The sequence below is a fragment of the Camelus ferus genome, chromosome 16, assembly GCF_009834535.1.
Source record: "Camelus ferus isolate YT-003-E chromosome 16, BCGSAC_Cfer_1.0, whole genome shotgun sequence".
Taxonomy (NCBI): domain Eukaryota; kingdom Metazoa; phylum Chordata; class Mammalia; order Artiodactyla; family Camelidae; genus Camelus; species Camelus ferus.
Genome location: NC_045711.1, coordinates 7,240,996 through 7,257,945, shown reverse-complemented (window position 1 = coordinate 7,257,945; position 16,950 = coordinate 7,240,996). Strand labels below are relative to the sequence as shown.

Genomic DNA, 16,950 nt, shown 5'->3' with positions numbered 1-16,950 from the left:
TGTTGTTATTTGAAGGTGGGACCTTTGGCAGATGATTAGGTTGAGATGTCAGGAAGGTGAGGCCCTAAGGATGGGATGAACGCCCTTATCAGAGAAGGAAGAGACAGGAGAGGCTTGCTTTCACCATGAGCACACACCAAGAAGAGCCACACGAGCCCACAGGGACAAGATGGCCGTCTACCACCAGGAAGAGAGTCCTCACCAAGAATCAAACATGCCAGCACCTTGATCTTGGACTTCCTAGCCTCCAGAACTGAGGAAGCAAGTGTCTTGTTTAAGCCCGCCGTCTATGGTGTTATGTTATAGGAGCCCCAATTGACTAAGACACATGGTGACAGCAAAACTAAAATTTAAACGTTCATCAGTTCATCAGGTTCAACTACAGTTTGTTCATAGTACAGAATACCACACAACTGTTCAAAGTTTGAGCTAAATTTACAGGAATGGACACAATAGGTCCTGATTCATTGTGGAGTAAAAAAAAAAAAATCACAAAGTTATGTTATTTCAGTTTTTTAAAAAATAACTATATAAAGACCACATACATATATGCAGTGTGGACTCAAGTGAGGTGTCCAGGGAGCAAAGTGGAAGGAGGCGCTCCCCCTCCCAGGCTCATGGAGGTGACGACGTTGCACATGGACAAAACTGAGAGTGAACATCGCCTTGCATTTTTCAAGAAGCCTGGTGGCATGCCATTGAACTGTGGTACCAGCAAACATCAAAAACCACGCCTCCAGAAAATCACAGGATCCTAGAGAAAGGGCAGGCAAAGAGCTGCAGAGGTGAAAGAGAAACACAAAACATCTGAGTTTGAGTCCCAGCTCTCCCTCACACCTGTCATTTACACACAAGCCCAGGTGTATTTCTAAATCACTCCTCAGTATTTTCATCTGCAAAATGGGACTTATAACGTCGACCCCCCAAAGGCTTGCCGGAAAGAGTCCATGAAATGATACAAGTGGGATGACCCAGCATGGGTAAGCTCCCCCCGGAAGTTTGTTTCCTCCCCTCTTGAGACTTCCTGAGACTTTTTCAAAAGGTCTCGTAAACCCAATCCCATTGCTTCCTCAACGTGCATGGGCATCTCAGAGCAGCTCTGCTTTTATTTCTCGTGGGTTATCAGCTGGCAGAAACCCTCCACATCGTGGTTTTGCCAGCCCACAAATGTGGCAGACTGGATCAAGTTTTCATAAGAGAACCCAGATGTCAAACCTTGAACAGAAAGCCTTGAATCATGAGCATCTTTGGATTATCGGAGGCTTCAGCCTGATTTCCATCTGGGGAGAATCACCCAATCCCTCACATCATTCATTTTATAAGCATACGTCAAGAGACCCTTACGTGCAAAGAAGGGCTCCAAGCAGACCCATAGACAGAAGAGTGTGTCTGAGGCTGTGTGAGCAGTTTCTCTGGAGCAGAGTTTTCAGCAATGTTTGGGGTCTGTTTTGAAGACGACTTATGTGCAGAGCACTGTTCTAGGTGCTGATGAAAAACACTAGCAACAACCCATGCCTTGGGCCCTCAAGCGCCTGTAGCCTTTTGAAGGAGAGATTTGTGATATGTGAGCAGAGATATAAATACATTTGTTTGCTATCCCTTTCCTGAGAAAGGAAGTAGGTGGGGAAAAGCTGATGTATTGTGGCCAGAATGAGATGGAGAGGGACTGAGGCTTAGGATGGAGGCAGAAGGTTGCTTCGTGGATGATGGTGGAGGCCTCGGTGCATGTTGGGGAGGGGATGGTCCTCAGCCTCTGTGCCATGTGCTATTGTTGGGAGCATCCTGATTGTATTTTGAGGAATCACCTCTCCCTCTTGGAAACTGCTGAACTGCCCAACACTTGCTATGAATGGGCACAGGAGCACCAAGTGTTTGAGGCCCTGGGTCCATTTGGGATACCAGTGGTGTCCAGCAGTGCCTTACAGCCATTACGTCTCACAGATACTTTTTATGTGTGTTGGGATGTGAAAAAAAGTTGAAAACCAATGCAACTGAGCCTTGAGGGACTGTTAATGAAGGTGTCCGGTCCTCCTCTGGTCAGCAGGGAGGTACAGGACCCTGTCGAGGCCAACCAGCAAGTTCCTCCCTGGAACTTGATTCATAAGCAGTGTGTTCGAGACTGAAAATAGCAGAACGTTGTTTCCCATGGCAGCAATTGGGTTTTCAGTCTTTTCTCCTGTAAGTGTCCCTGACTCTTTCCAATTGAGGAATCTGTTGCTTGCAACCACGGAATGCTAACCAGTGCCAGGGTGCGGTCTGGGAAGATGTGTGTTTGTGTATGTGCACGTCTATCTGGGTATAATTGTGTTTTGTCGAACTTAAGCACCCAAATATCCTCTTGTACCTGTGAAAGCAGAAGCCTGCTCACTCTCACCTTCATCTTGCACCCACAATTTCTAAACTCTCCCCGAAGTCCTCTGGGATCAGAAGACTGGGTGGGAGAAGCAGAGGTCTTGAGATGGTCTGCCCTTTGTGGTTAGAGGGGACTGTTTCCCCCAGGGCTCCAGTCCTCTGCTCTCGGCTCCATGGTGGGAGGTCAGAAAGGGGTTCCCACCCATCCTTGGAGAGGCCACTTGACTCCACAGCAACCAGGAGGGGGCCCAGTCAGTATGCTATACAGAGATGAGCAATATAGCTGGTATTTACTATTGAAAACACATACGGGCAAATATTTGGCTAAGTGTTTATTTGCTAGTGGAACTTTTTAAATGGTTGAATGGAGCCCAAGTGTCAGTGTGGGGAATTTGATTAAAAACAAACTGGGTAAGTGTTTCTCCACAGCTGGGAACTTGGAAAGTTTCTGTTTCTTTGGCTCTGGAAGTTTCAGTGGTGTCTGTCCCTTGACTCCAGACAGTGGGCAGGGAGCCCCAGGCCAGGGCCCCAAGTCCCCTCATCAGAACTGGGTCCCACAGCCCTTCGGACACAGTGCAGAGCCTGGGGTGACAGAGGAGCACTCTGCCCACCTCTGGGCGTGATCTGTTACTGAGGCTTAATCTCTTCATCAAGAAGCGCTTTCGTGAGAATGGCTCTGAGCATCACTCTGGTGATGACTAACTGTTTGCAGATCTATCTTTCTGCCCTTCTCTTTCCCTTTCTTGTTTTTTCTCTCTCCAAGTGACGTTTCCTGCTTATGAAATATGTCTCTTGCTATTAACTCTGAACAGCTGGGGACAGGGAAGGGTGGGACTTTGCTTTGCTAAGGGGTCCCGAGAGCACACATCTTCTCTCCCACAGAGAAAACCCCAGCATCTTCTGAGTTCCTCCTCTGTGCCCCACTGTCTCCTGGGCTCTTTCTCCATTCCCCACCTCCTCACTTCATCTTACCACGTAGGAGACTTGCCATCCCCATTTTACAGATGAGTAAACTGAGGTTCAAATGTGTGCCATGTTTTGCCTGAAGCCACCTAGATGGAAGGTGGCAGAACAAGATGTAAGCCTAAATGTGTTGGACTCCATAAGTTCACCCCTTCTTTTTTTTATTGCATTCACTTGCTTTATCCTCTGACCATCACGCTGGACATCCCAGAACAAGGAACCAAGGCCTGGGAAAGTCAAAGGAGAGGACCAGCAGGGGCATCGTCCTCTTCTCCAAATCCCTGGTTCTTAGGAGGGATGGTCATGTAGAGTTTGGGGAGAGAAGACCCCATCCTACACAGCTGGCTAAAGGCCACAGGAGGCCCCCAGATCCCAGGACACTGGATGGACACCACAGGAGGCAGGTCACTGTTGTCCTCAGACCCTCAGAAATGTGTCCTGTTAACCCCTGGGGACATCCCTCCTTCCCACCTACATTCCCAGCTGTGAAGCCGCAGATGCAGGTGCGAAGCCAGCCACGCACATGACTAGGAACAATCACATACCCTCTCCGAGCCTCAGTGGCCCCATCTGTGAGGTGGGGATAATCATACCTCCCTACAGCATGACTGAGTATTGAACAGGAGGACATCTACCAAGAACTGAGTCGCATTACTGTCACCCCAGAAAGGATTATACCCCGCCCCACAACACACACACTTCCACTGAATCCCATGGGAACCTCTGATTTCTAAAAGAGGAGAAAGCTCACGTCTCTGGCCTGAAGCAGCTCCCCACCCCCACCCAACTGATTGAATAGTCAAAGCCTGTCCTTTACCCTCTCCAACTCTGCAACTCGCAAGCAAACAAGACCGCTCATGATAGGCGGCCCTGGAGTATGGCCAGATTCCTGAGGGTGAGAAAAAATATCACACTAAATCTCCAGGAGACAGTCCCCGGAGAGAAACTGTTCCCACTGCTGGGACCCTTGCCTTGTGCCATGGGCCTGCCTTGAGCCCCAGGGGTCGGGCTGAGGGACGCCGACTCTGGGGACCTCACCTCCTCCCCCCAGGCCTCGCAGGTGCCGAGGAGGCACCGTCGGGGCGCATCTCTCAGAAGAGAAACTGAGGCTCTGAAAAGGTAAGCAGCTGGGTCCAGGTCATGCAACGATTAGGGATAAATTCTCTGTCCTCCATGGCCAGGGTGGATCCAAATTTCCAGGAAGGGGAGTTTGAGAAAGCACACTGGACGTTGCAAATTAAAATTATACTTAGATTTTAAAAAAGAGAGAAATGGGTTCTTAAAAAATTACATGAATTGCTAAAGTTAGACAAATATTCAGTTGGGCACGAGTGAAAAGAAAATGAAGCAATATGCCCTTAGACAGCGAGGGTGAGCAATCCAACCAGAGTTATGTAAAAACCACGCTCTGTTTTTATGAAGAGGAGGCTCCCCCTCCCCTTCTGTTCTCTCTCTATGCCTTCCTCACATATACACCATCACACACAATCGTTCTGCGGTTGTTTCAAATAAGGAATGGAGGGGTGAATAGAAACACAGAACAGAAATAATGGCCCACGTTTGTATTTCTCCCACCACTCTCCTCTTATTTGGGCACCACTGCGTTCGTGTGGAGTGGTGTAGGTTTTATCTCCCAAGTGAAGAAGAAACAGAGAAAGAAGGTCATTTTCCCAGGGTCACACAGCAACTTCGTATCAGAAAGAAGATCCTAGCCCAGGTGATCTCTCACACGCAAAGCCTGGCCATTTATGGAGCTGTAACTCCTCACCCATTCTGCTGCTTACCCTTGAACCTCCCAGTGGGGCCCTGGCCAGACTTTGATCCCAGACCTTCTGAATCTCCTCCATTCTTAGCAGAAGGACGTGTTTAGAAGCGCAATTACACTAGTTTTATATACGTATATGTATTACATGCACACATCTATGTATATATATGTATATATGTGTGTATTATATATTAATATGTAATATATAGCATGTACACATTATGTACATAATATGTGTTATATATTATGTATATATAACATATATTCACATATATTACATATATGTATATATGCAATATACATTATATATTATGTATTGCATACATAATACATATATGATGTGAGGTTGCTTAGCCGTGTCTTATATATGTGTATATTATATTGTATTATATTGCATATGTACACACATATATAATACACAGCTAAGTAATCTTATATACATACACCTACATGTTGTGTGTTTATATACATATGTGTGCATATGTAAAAGACAACTCTTTTGAAAGCCATGAGACGGGAAAGAGGAGGCAAAAGGCACAGGGAATGCATAAGAGGAGAAGGAATAGGTTGTGAAGGAGATAGAGAAGAAAAAGGAGAGAGAAAGTCAGAGGAATCAAAAAAGGAAAAGGAGAAGGATGGGCAAGTGGGAGACTCGCCAGGAGAGGACACAGAAAGCCGAGAAAGAGACATCTCTCCCCCTGCAAGATGAAGAGTGGTACCACTCTGAGGCCGTGAACTTCCTAGCAATTGTCAGGATGTTCCTTGGGCCCAAGAAGTGTGGGTTCAGCCAGGGAGGGCTCCTTGGAGCCTGCTTATCTCAGAAGCCACACTCTGAGACCCTTGCCTGCTGGGGGGATGTGGGAAGGGCAGGCAGATGTGGGGCAGGTGGAGGGAGGGGTGTGTCAGGTCTAGCCTTGGGGATGCTGGGCAATTTTCTGCTCTGACCTCCTTCCCAAAGCTGGTGAGATACCTGGTGGCCCACAGGCAGGTGTCCATGCATCACCGGGCTCTCCCTGGGGCCTGGCGTGGGGTCAGTCTTCCACTCCCCCTGTGCACCTGGAGACATAGACAGCAACCTCGCTGTGCCTCAGTTTCCTCATCTGTAGGTTGGCACAGTAAGAACACCCACATCCTCATGAGTCATGGGGAGGAAACGAACATGCAGACCCGTCTGGGACCCGAGGAAGCCTCAACAGCTTCCAGCTCTGGTTGTTCTTGCTGTTCCCTAGGCTGAACCACCTCCTCTGGCTCCCATGGCCAAGGCTTCCATCACGGAGCAGGGCTCCTGGACTGTCAATCCGAGGGCTGACTACGCACTGACCACATGGGGTTTTTAATCCAGGGAAACCAAACGTGGGGTTTCTGGCATTTGGGGAATGACAAGAGGGGAGGGAGATTGTATTCATTTAGATGACATTTACTGCACACCTACTATGTGCATAGTCCCATCCACGTGCTTGGCAGTGCAATTACAGCCAAGGGACGAAGGAGAAGCACTCAACACTCTTTCCCAAACTCTTCCTGTTTCTTCTTTTTGAAATATTGTTTATGTTTCTGTCTCTCCAGGTGAACTGTCAGCTTCTCCAGGATGGGGGCTCTGCCTTGCTCCTTCTTGCTTCCTACAGTGTTTGGCACAGAGTAGATGCTTAGTAAATATCTGGGAAGTAAGCCAACAACAAAACAATGAGAGACCCAAGGACGGGCCTCCCAGTGGAGATTGCAGGAGCCCCCACCTCCTGTCAACAGCAGAGGCTGCGAGCAGCGTCTTAGTCAATTCGAAAGAACTGCAAATGTGGAGGCAGTGAGGCTGGCTCTGGGCTCTCTGTGTCACTGTGTGACCTAAAACAAGTGACAAAGAATACCTGAGTTTGTTTCTTCATCTTTCAAGTGAAACTATGTCCTCTACCTCCTTGAGTTGTTGGAGGGATAAAGCAAGAGAATTAGATGGTGGCCCTCAGCCCACAGCGCCCATGCCCTTTCTGCAGACGGCAGGACAGAGCCCAACCCCTCTGTCTTCTCTAGTTTGCCACAAACTCCCCAAGATCAAAGGACCCAAGGAGTAACTAGGTTCATCCTACAAGAAATACACAGGAATGCTTTGGGAGTATATTGTTTTAGGTCAATGGCATTTTCATAAAATAATAGTACCCTGGTAGTTGCTCTGCATACACACTGTCTCAGTTCATCTTATATCAGCTGTAAGGAGCAGGAGTCCATAGCCCCATTTCACAGATGAAGAGATGGAGCTCTAAAACTCCCATCCGAATGTGCATGGCTCACAGGAAAGGAGCCAGGATTTGAACATCCCTCGGTGGATCTGATTCTAAAGTATAAAGTATTTCTCCTCTACCCCATGGCCTTTGTCCAAAACTGTGGAAATAACCCTTCATTCTCATCAGAAGCTCTGGTCAGAAGATGAGGAAATGGAATCAGGGAACTGGGTCAGGGGGAATTGTAAGGAAAGGAGGCTGAGAATCCTTTTCTTTTCCAAAACGAGTAGAAACAGTCCGATTCCATTTTTCACTGTCTATTGCATCCTAAGAACACAAAGACCTCAGCCAAACCCCTAAGTGTTTAAAGAGTAACAGAATTCCAGATTAAATTAATATCCACACTCAAACAGTAGCTGCAACGGGGCAATTGCCAAGTGGTTTCTACCCCCATGAGAAAGGAAAGAAAGCAAATACTGGCCAGGACCTTCGATCTGGAGCACTGACGTCGGATCCCGACGTGGTAGCACCATGTGGGGGAGCCTGAGGACAATCAAATCTTTTCACATTTCCACTCAAGTCTGCCCCTTTCTCACCAGATTCCCGCCTAACAGCTTCCCTCCAGCGACAATGAATTGGTACCAAAGTGATCTGGACTGTTTTGACACTGAGCATCAATTCCACAACCTCGGTTTTCAACCGCAAATCAATTATTCTAGCTAATTACAGGGCCAGAGTGAGTTTTCCCATCAGAAGGGAAACTCTCATTCACTCTGCCTTTCATTCGCCCAGGAAGGAGAGACAAAGAGAGGAAGGCAGGAGGGAGCGATGCTTGAGTTCTTAGGCAGTGCCCACGTTTCCTCCCTGGGACAGAACCCAGAGAGCTGGATGTCACTGAGCCAAGCACGCAGAGTTCCAGGAGGAGACTTCGGGCTTCCTGAGAGCAGCCTGGAGGGTCTGCATCATCTCCATTTAAGAGGCACTGAAAGGCGCCCCCACAAAGGCTTTAGACTGGCAAGGAGAAAGGAGAGGGTTGGGTTTTTAAGAGGTGAAATCAAGCCACAAGTAACAGGAAGTGGGTAAAAAGCAACACTAGATCGCCCATTCTCCTGCAATGAGACGGTCTCCCGCAAACGCCATGTGTAGCCCCTTGGAGAGCATGCCTACTGTGCATTGGGGCTCCTCCCCCGTGCCTTCCGTGCACAGTCCGTGCAACAAAGAGCCGCTGCCCATTTATTCTCAAGCTCTAACCGCTTTAAGGACCCCTGGGAAACATGATTGTGGCCTCAAGTGACAAGCTGCCCTCCTGAGAAACCATTTTTTTAAATACACAACAAGAATCTTATAAAGGATGTTTTCTGCTTTACTTTGGCCAAGCAGAAGCTCAGAGACAAATTTACTGACCAATTTTAATAACTGTGCAAGACTCCATACCATGCAGGTGTGTGTGCTAACATTACGTGAGCTTGTGTTTCTGTGCAACTCTTCTTTTCTTTCTGCCATGATTTCTTTAATCTACCGCATCTCTTTTAGGGAGTTGTCTTATTTCTGAAACGAAAAGAAGCATACGGGACCTAATCAATCAGTCATTAAAGAAAAAAACAAAATGCAGAATTTGGCTTCAGTCTCACAAAAGCCTCTGGGGATAGTGATCATGGTCCTCATAATTAGGATGAGAAAATTCCAGGCACAGAGAGCGCAAATAACTTGCCCAAAGTCACACAGCTGGTGAGGGACATAGCCAGGAAGCTAACCCAAATCATCCTGACTTTAAAGCCTAAAGCTTAAAGTTGAACCTTCAAAGCGTGTGTTCTTTCCACTGCCTGGGGCCAGATGTCCCTTTGTCTCTATAAAGCTTCCTCTGGCCTCATGATCTGGGAGGTCTCAAAGTCTCACGACCTTCCAGAGTCCAAGAGTAGAGCCACCGAACCAGCCACTGCTCCCATCTTCTCCGCTTTCACCCAGGATAGCACAAGAGGACACAGGTGCAGGCTCCACGCCTTCCTCCCCAGGCCACGCCTGGCCAGTCCCAAGACAGCATGTTAAGGGCTTGGCGCCTTCATTCCGGAGCCGCGTGTGTTGGGAGGGAAGCCTCGTGCATGTGGTTCTGATTTGCATGCATCCCCCCCCCCCCGCCCCCGGTCTCCACAGAGCCCTGCCATTCCAAGTCCGACAAACCGTGGGAGCTTTTTTTTTTTAAACCCAATCCTTACCCCTCCCCCCTCTCTCAATTTCTCTCTGTCTGTCTGTCTGTCTCTCTCTCTCTCAGCTTTTCTCTTTGAGTCAGAGAACCAGACCCTGCCAAGTGAAAATGTAACTCAAACCTCAAAGGGCTCAGCGCCGGTGCTAGAAACTCGCACGGCACGATCGCCCAGAGATGCGGCTCTGCGGCCGCGACTCCCGCTGGGCGCGGCTCCCCCGGCGGCCGGGAGCGGGCGCTGCTGGGGGCCCGGTGCTTTCGGCTGATCACGTATCTAGATGCCCTTGCGCCTGGCCGCTCACAGTGGGGGACCCTTTCATTCCATTGGCGCCTACTGTGTGCCCAGTGCCTTCCAGTCGCGTCTCCTTCGGTCCTCTCTCACAGCCACCCGGGGAGGCAGGCGGGGAGGTGGGAACCCTGCTGCCCTAGGACATCGTCGCACGGTTTGTAAGAAGTGAAGTCGGAACTCTAACTCAGGACCATGTGATTCCAAAGCCTTTTTTTTTCCCACCACACCAGGGACGTGGGCTGCAGGGGGAGAGGTGCCTCTGGGCTGGCCAGGAAATGGGTCCATGAACTTGAATCCACCCACCTTCTCCCTGAGCGGCTGTCAACAAACAAACAAGCAAAAGATCTGCCAAGCAGGGCCTGTTGTCTGCAGACTTGCCGGGGAGGAGTTGAGTGATGCGGGCAGGTGGGCACATTCAGAAGTGGCTTTCTCAGGGAGGCGAGTCCTGAGCCGGACTGGGAAGGAGCGAGCAGCAGCAGCTGGAGTCTAGCTGCTACACTGAGCACTGTTTATCCTTGGGTCTCCTTGCCTGAGTCCCACCCTCCCCCCATCAGGACTGACTCTCTCATCGGCTGCATGGTGCAGGGTGAAAATATTGGGCCCCATGTCCAAAAATTATTTTTCATGAGACAGCCACAGGACAGCATGAAGCCAAGGACAGGGCCTGGTGCCACCACTAAGGTCACATGCCCATGATGCCAGCCTCCAATGACCCCTTCCTGTCCCCACTCAGAGGAGTGGGAGCTGACCACACAAAGCTCAGTAGCCCAAATGTGGCCCAGCTCAGAACCATCACCAAGGTCTCCTGATGCCTCATCCAGGCCTGGCTCCAAATAAGCCATCACACTGGCAGCTACACCCCTGAATCTGATCTCAAGCAGACTCAATGTGTACCTATGGATTTAATTCCATAGGAATTAAAAAAGAAGTGATACTCATTCACGACTGAGTGTAAATAACCTGTACCAGTTTCAACTGCGACCCTCCCACAGAGATTTTCATTTTCACAGGATTCAAAGCCTTAAGCTCAAGAAACACACTTTACTTGGTGGCATTTCGGGCATCAAAGAGTAGATGGGGAGGGGGTGCAGGGGACAGGAGGCAGAAGGCATTTCCCTATGGGTCAGACCAATCCCACAGGGGAGATGCACAGAGACCTGGTACTGGATCCTAGGGGCCCTTCTGATCTTTCACAGTGGTTCAAACAAGCACTTAATTTTCACCATGTAGGGCTCACTGGGGCTACTGACCACTGCTCTCTCCACCAAGGCCGAAAGTCTCTCTACAGGAAACTGGGCCCACCACAACTTTGACCTTTTCCCCCAAACTCATGATGGAGTCAACTCTTCCAACAGGACCTGAAGAAGGAAAGGAGGAAGAGACAAGAGAATGGAGGGCAGATGGGAGGGAAGGAGGAGAAAAAGGAAAAAAAGAAAAAACATTTATTCTGCTTTCAATTGATTGTAAGCTGTATGAGAATAGAAACTATATCTGTCTTGTTCCCTCAGCACTTGAGGCAACCAAGCCAGCCAGTACAGTGCCTGATACACTGTAGGTGCTCGATAAATATTATGGTTGGGTGGGTAGATGGGGAGAGGGATGGACAGCGGGTAGGTGGATGCATAAATATATATGTAGGTAGATGGATGTATAGATGGGTGGGTGTACGGATGGATGGATGAACTGATGGAGAGTGGACAGGTGGATGGATGAAAGGGTGGTGAGCAGCTGGACTAGCAGATGGGTTAAGGGATGGGTGGGTAGGTAAATGGTAGCAGGTGGGTAAAATGCTAGGCCCTATGGTAGCTGCTTTTGAATTTACTCCCTTCTATTTTCCAAGTGCTGCCTTGAATCCTCTTTGAACAAAGTAGAGGTTTAAACAAGCAAATCATTTCTCATCAGCTCTGTGAGTTAAATACTGTTCAAGGTCACCTCTCCTCTCCTAGGAAGGGGCCCAGACAGGATCCCAATCTCAGTCTGCCTGAGTTGACCCAAAGCTCTGTCCACAGCACTGCTGTGCTGAAGAGACTGAGCATTTGCCCGGGGGTCACCTGTGGCATTTCCTGCTCACCTTCATCCCTGAACCTCCGGGCTCCATCCCTGGTCCTGCTTCAAGGACACAGGCACATTCAACATCTTTTCTAATGTTTTCTAATTCATTCAGGCTTCTTGGTGCATCACATGTTTCTTTTCTGAAATATCCCAACCGACACCTCCTGTCTCTCAGAGGTGAACTGACCCACTGGGTCAGGCAGGAAGTGAGGTCCATTGGACATGAAACTGAATCACACAGGGCAATGTCCCAGCGAGCTGTCAGCCCAGGTTTCTAGGGCCGATCCTGCGTTTGCTCCCAGTCTTGACACCCACCCTGCCCTTGCTTCACCCACCCGTTACTTCAGCTCCTGAGGGCAGTCCCATTTTGGAGGTCAGGGAACTCCAAGAGAATTTGCTGAAAGTTAGTATTTTATCCCATGCCCCCAATGTGCGTAAACACAAAATCTTATATACACAGACCCCTTTTGAAGAACCCCTGACCTAATTCATGGTGTTGTGGAATTTGCTGTTTTGTGTGTATCATCCCTTCATAATCTGGGTATCGAGTATGTAAATGACCTAGATGATTGATTCTGCTCCCATTTCTCTGGATCACTGTCAAAGAATTAAACAATAAGGTATGGGTCGGGGTTCCCCAAAGTCACATAAACTCTGACTCTATCCTCAGAGAGTATAGTAGGCAGCTGAGAAGCTCCCATAGGTCCCTGCTCCCTAGAACTCATTCTGGACCTAGTAACTTTCTTCAGTGGGTAGAATCTGGATGTCCCTTCCAAGATTCGGTTACAAAATAGCCTGGCTTCCATTTTGTTTGCCCTCTTCTACTCTCTTGCATGATTGTTCTTGTGGAGACCGGCTGCCCTCTTATAAACTGTTCTCTTGAGAACGGCAGCCTCTGGCCATCAGCCAACAAGGAACTGAGGCCCTTGGTCCAATAGCCTGTGAGGAGCTGAGTCCTACCAGCAGCCTCCTGAGTGAGACTGGAAGCAGACCTTTCCCCTGTCGAGCCTCGAGTTGACAGTAGCTCCAGCTGTAGCCCCAGCACCAGAGATCCTGGGCCAGAGGACTCAGCTAAGCCACATTAAATGCCTGCTCCACAGAGACTGTGAGATAATAAATGCGTGTTGCTTTGAGCAGTAAGCCGAGGGATAATTTATTACACCTGCAGAGATAACTAATACAGTCATCCCACATCCTATTGAACAGCTGCTCTGTGACAGTGATTCTAAGGAAAAAGAGATGATGAATAAGATCAACTCTGTGTCCCTCAGATGCTCTCAATCTGTGGCTCAGTTAGTAAAGCAGATCATTACAAGTCATGTAAGTAAATATTATAATAAAGTTACTATCATTGACAGAGCAAACAAACAATAAAAATCCATTGGCCAAGGCAAGTCGCATGGTCAAACTCAAAGTTAATTGGCGGGGGTCTGGGTGGGGGGATATACTCCACCCCATTTCGCCAGAGAAGCTGCAAAGTCACAGGACAAAGGATGTAGACACAGGAGGGGATAAGGAATTAGGGCCAAAAATGCGATCTGCTTCCATGAAAAACCATGGAAGAAATGTAAATGCATATTGCTAAGTGAAAGAGGCCAATCTGAGTAGGGTATACTCTGTATGAAACTAACTGTTCTACATTCTGGAAAAGGCAAAACGATAGAGACATTTTAAAAGATCAGTGGTGGCCAAGGGATGGAAGAGGAAGAGATGAATAGGTGGAACGCACAGGATTCTTAGGGCAGTGAAACTACTCTGTGAGACTCTAATGGTGGATATATGTCACTACACATTTGAACCAAACCTGTGAGATAGACAACACCAAGAGTGACCCCTAATGCCAATTATGGACTCTGGGTGATAGAGATGGGTCAGTGTGGGTTCATCGATTGTTAACAGATGCACTGCTCCAGTGGGTTGTGCTGATACTTGGGGAGGCTGTGCATGCGTGGGGGCAGTGGGTATAGGGGAAACCTCCGTACCTTTGATCCAATTTTGCTGTGAACCTAAAACTGCTCTAAAAAAATAAAGCTTATTTTAAAATACAGTTTACTATAAAGGGCTATAGCAGTTTAGAAAAAGTACATTTAAACTAGCCATTAAAAAAAGGGACTGGAAGGAAATGCTTCAAATGTTGACACTAGATGTTGGCAGATTGCCCACGATGCTTACTTCCCTCTTGATATCTTTTCCACCTCCAAATATTCTACCATGAGCATGTTAACATTTCAAGGAAGAAAAAAATGGTACCAAAAACATGAAACAGGCCCTTGGAGCACGAAGGAAGGGGAAATTGTTTCTGGCTAAGAGAGTTTGAGAAAGTACCTGACGGCAGGTAACATGGAGCTGGCACTGAAGGACAAAAAGTCCTCCAGCAGTGAAAGGGTATCCTAGGAGTGTTTGGATCCAGAAAACAGAAGAAGCCCGCTAAGCCCGGAATGGGACTTGCCTTAAAGCTGTTATGACAGGAAGAGCGTCTCAAGGGGCCGGCTGCGCAGCCAGGCCAGGTGCACTGACAGCTAAGTGACAAGCAGCGGTGCACTCACCTTGTGGAGGGCAGAGCTGGGAGGAAATGGGCATCATCTAAGGAGTCTAAAATGTCAGCAATTGAAGGGACTGTAGAGAACAGATCAGCCCCTTTGTCTTATTTTTTAGGTCATTTTCGACCTGAAAAACTCCAGCAATTTCATATGGTTCAGCTTAATACCAGGAGGGGACCTGAGCCCAGAGGGTGATTCTCCCACTGTCACAGAGACAGTGAGTGGCAAAGCCAGGACATGTCCAGTGCATTTCAAGAGCCAAGAAGGGACAGACTCAGGAAGTTCAAGCTGCTTCTTTGAGCAGCTCAGATAAAGGCAGGCTTGATGTTAGGATTGCACTTAGGAGCGTGTTAGATCCTCCAAGACGCCAACCTGGGAGGTTTCCGTTTTTTGTTTTTGGGGGAGGGTATTAGTTTTTTTAATTGAAGTATAGTCAGTTTACAATGTGTCAATTTCTGGTGTACAGTGTACTGTTTCAGTCATACATATACATATGTATATACATTTTCATATTCTTTTTCATTATTTGTTACTACAAGATATTAATATAGTTCCCTGTGCTATACAGAAGAAACTTTTTATCTATTTTATATATAGTAGTTAACATCTGCAAATCTGAAACTCCCAATTTATCCCTTCCCACCTCCTTTCCCCCGGCAACCAGAAGTTTGTTTACTATGTCTGTGAGTCTGTTTCTGTTTTGTAGATAAGTTCATTAGTGTCTTCCCAGAGGGAACTCTAATTCAAAAAGATACATGCACCCCAATGTTCATAGCAGCACTGTATATAATAGCCAAGACATGGAAACAACCTAAATGACCATCAAAAGTTGACCTGGGAGGTTTTGACCGTGTGTCCACTGTCAGGCTCACAGTAAAGAAAGTACTTAATATAACTTGCGTCATCATTACAGCAGGTGCACCCGATTCATCTTTAAAGCAAGACCTTCTGCAGATGGGCATGCAGTGAGCAGTCTTGGAAGACCCTCAGGGGCAGAGACAGCATCTCGTCCTTCTCTGCAGTGTCTACAGGTCCTGGCACGACCCTAGGCACGTGGTTGTGTTCAGTAATGTTTGCTGGAGCCAATGCCCGATGTCTCTTCACGTCTGCCCTCCCAGGCTGTGGGCCTTCAGCCCTTTGTCTCCCAGTCTCCCAGGGTCAGAAGAAGTCTCCCTGGTCTCGTTCTGTACCTTTTTCTTTTAGTTAAACAGCTTTGGGTGGCAAGGGGTGGGGCAGAGGGGAGCCAGGGGTGAGAGTTGGGTAGCCATCAAAGGGCCCTGAAGCTCAGGGGTGGCTCTACTGAACCACTTTTTCTGTTGCATTTAGAAAATACCGGTTTTTATTAAAAAAAAAAAAAAAAAAAAGGGGGCAAATCCATCCCTATGCAGGGGGGATTTGGGAGCAAGCATTAGCCTCCTAAGAGGGTTCACAAGGTTATACTTAGTCTCTCTCTCACACACACACAAACACACACACACACACACACACACACACTCACACACACTCATTTTGTATCAAGCACCAGGTTGAGTAGGTCAGAAAGGAATGGTACCATTGTTCCTTGATTAATGCCTGTTTTTCAGGAGACTGCCCCAGAATGTCACTTCTCTGCACTTCCCCTACCTGAAAATGAGATTAGAACTTGCCCTTGATTTTGCCCCAGGACCAGTGCAGCTCAGAATGCTCACAGCAGGGCCATTCAATGCGCACTAATCATTTCTTCCTATCTCCCCGTGAGATTAGGATACTCTGGGCTCTGGCTCCTGGTACGGCCTGACTGTGTTAGGCCCCGACACTCCCCAGCCACTGTGAAATACCCTGGAAAAAACAGGTCCTGGAAGAAAAGATCTCCTTAAGGAGCTACAGCCTCAAACTCCTCTTTCACCGAAGGCCTGGGAGGAGGTGGGGGCAGGGAGCTGAGGGCCTGAGTCGACCCGGAAGAAGGAGGATCTGAGCATTTCATGAGACCTCTGCCCTAATGGAGGCTCTTGGCCGGGGAAATCCACGGAGGCTCGTGAAAATTCCTCCTTTCTCTTGGTAGGTCCCCCAGCTAAGAGCCCAGCATGCCCCAGTCCCTCGGGTGCCTCAGTTACCAAGTCTCCACTGTTTCTCCTGCAGCCAACCTACTCAGTTTCACCTCCTGATCACCCGGGAAGAGGAGACTGCCCACCTCTGTTACCTCCAGCCAAGCTTCAGGCTTGGGACCCACTTGGTCTCTCTCTTCCCAGCTCTTGTTTCCACCAAACAGAGCTCCTCCTGAGTGTGGCCTGCAGCACAAAGGCTCCGAGGAGAGGCTGCTTCTCTGATTCTTTCCAGCTGTCAGAGAGGCCAGCTAAGAATAACCACCCCCGAAATAGCGTGTGGGATGATTTAGGTGTGGCTCGGCCCAGAGGCAGGTGGATGGACTAAATGACCTTTGGGAGTTCCTTCTACTCCTTGGGCACCTCGTTCACTAACAAAAATATACTGACCACCTACTATGTGCCAGGCACTCTTAGATACTGTGGATTCAATGATGAACAAGAGGACTGGCCCCTGTCCTTGTGGAGGTCTGAGCTTTGATGAGAAAACCACAGCCC

The 16,950-nt window shown here is 48.3% G+C and overlaps 1 long non-coding RNA gene across 3 annotated transcripts in view; it reads right to left on the bottom strand.

Annotated features, from left to right (window-relative positions):
• Positions 1-16,663, bottom strand: part of LOC116669279 — a 40,933-nt gene extending 24,270 nt beyond the window's left edge. The window contains exons 1-4 of one of the 3 annotated variants that reach the window (XR_004326635.1): positions 16,542-16,663; positions 11,030-11,137; positions 10,083-10,234; positions 8,725-8,838 (exon numbers count right to left, since the gene is read on the bottom strand). This is a non-coding gene — a long non-coding RNA (uncharacterized LOC116669279). Of the gene's footprint in view, positions 1-8,658; positions 8,839-10,082; positions 10,235-11,029; positions 11,138-16,541 lie in introns of those variants that run through there. The other 2 variants (XR_004326634.1, XR_004326636.1) reach the window with 2 other exon arrangements.
• Between the last annotated feature and the right edge of the window lie 287 nt (positions 16,664-16,950).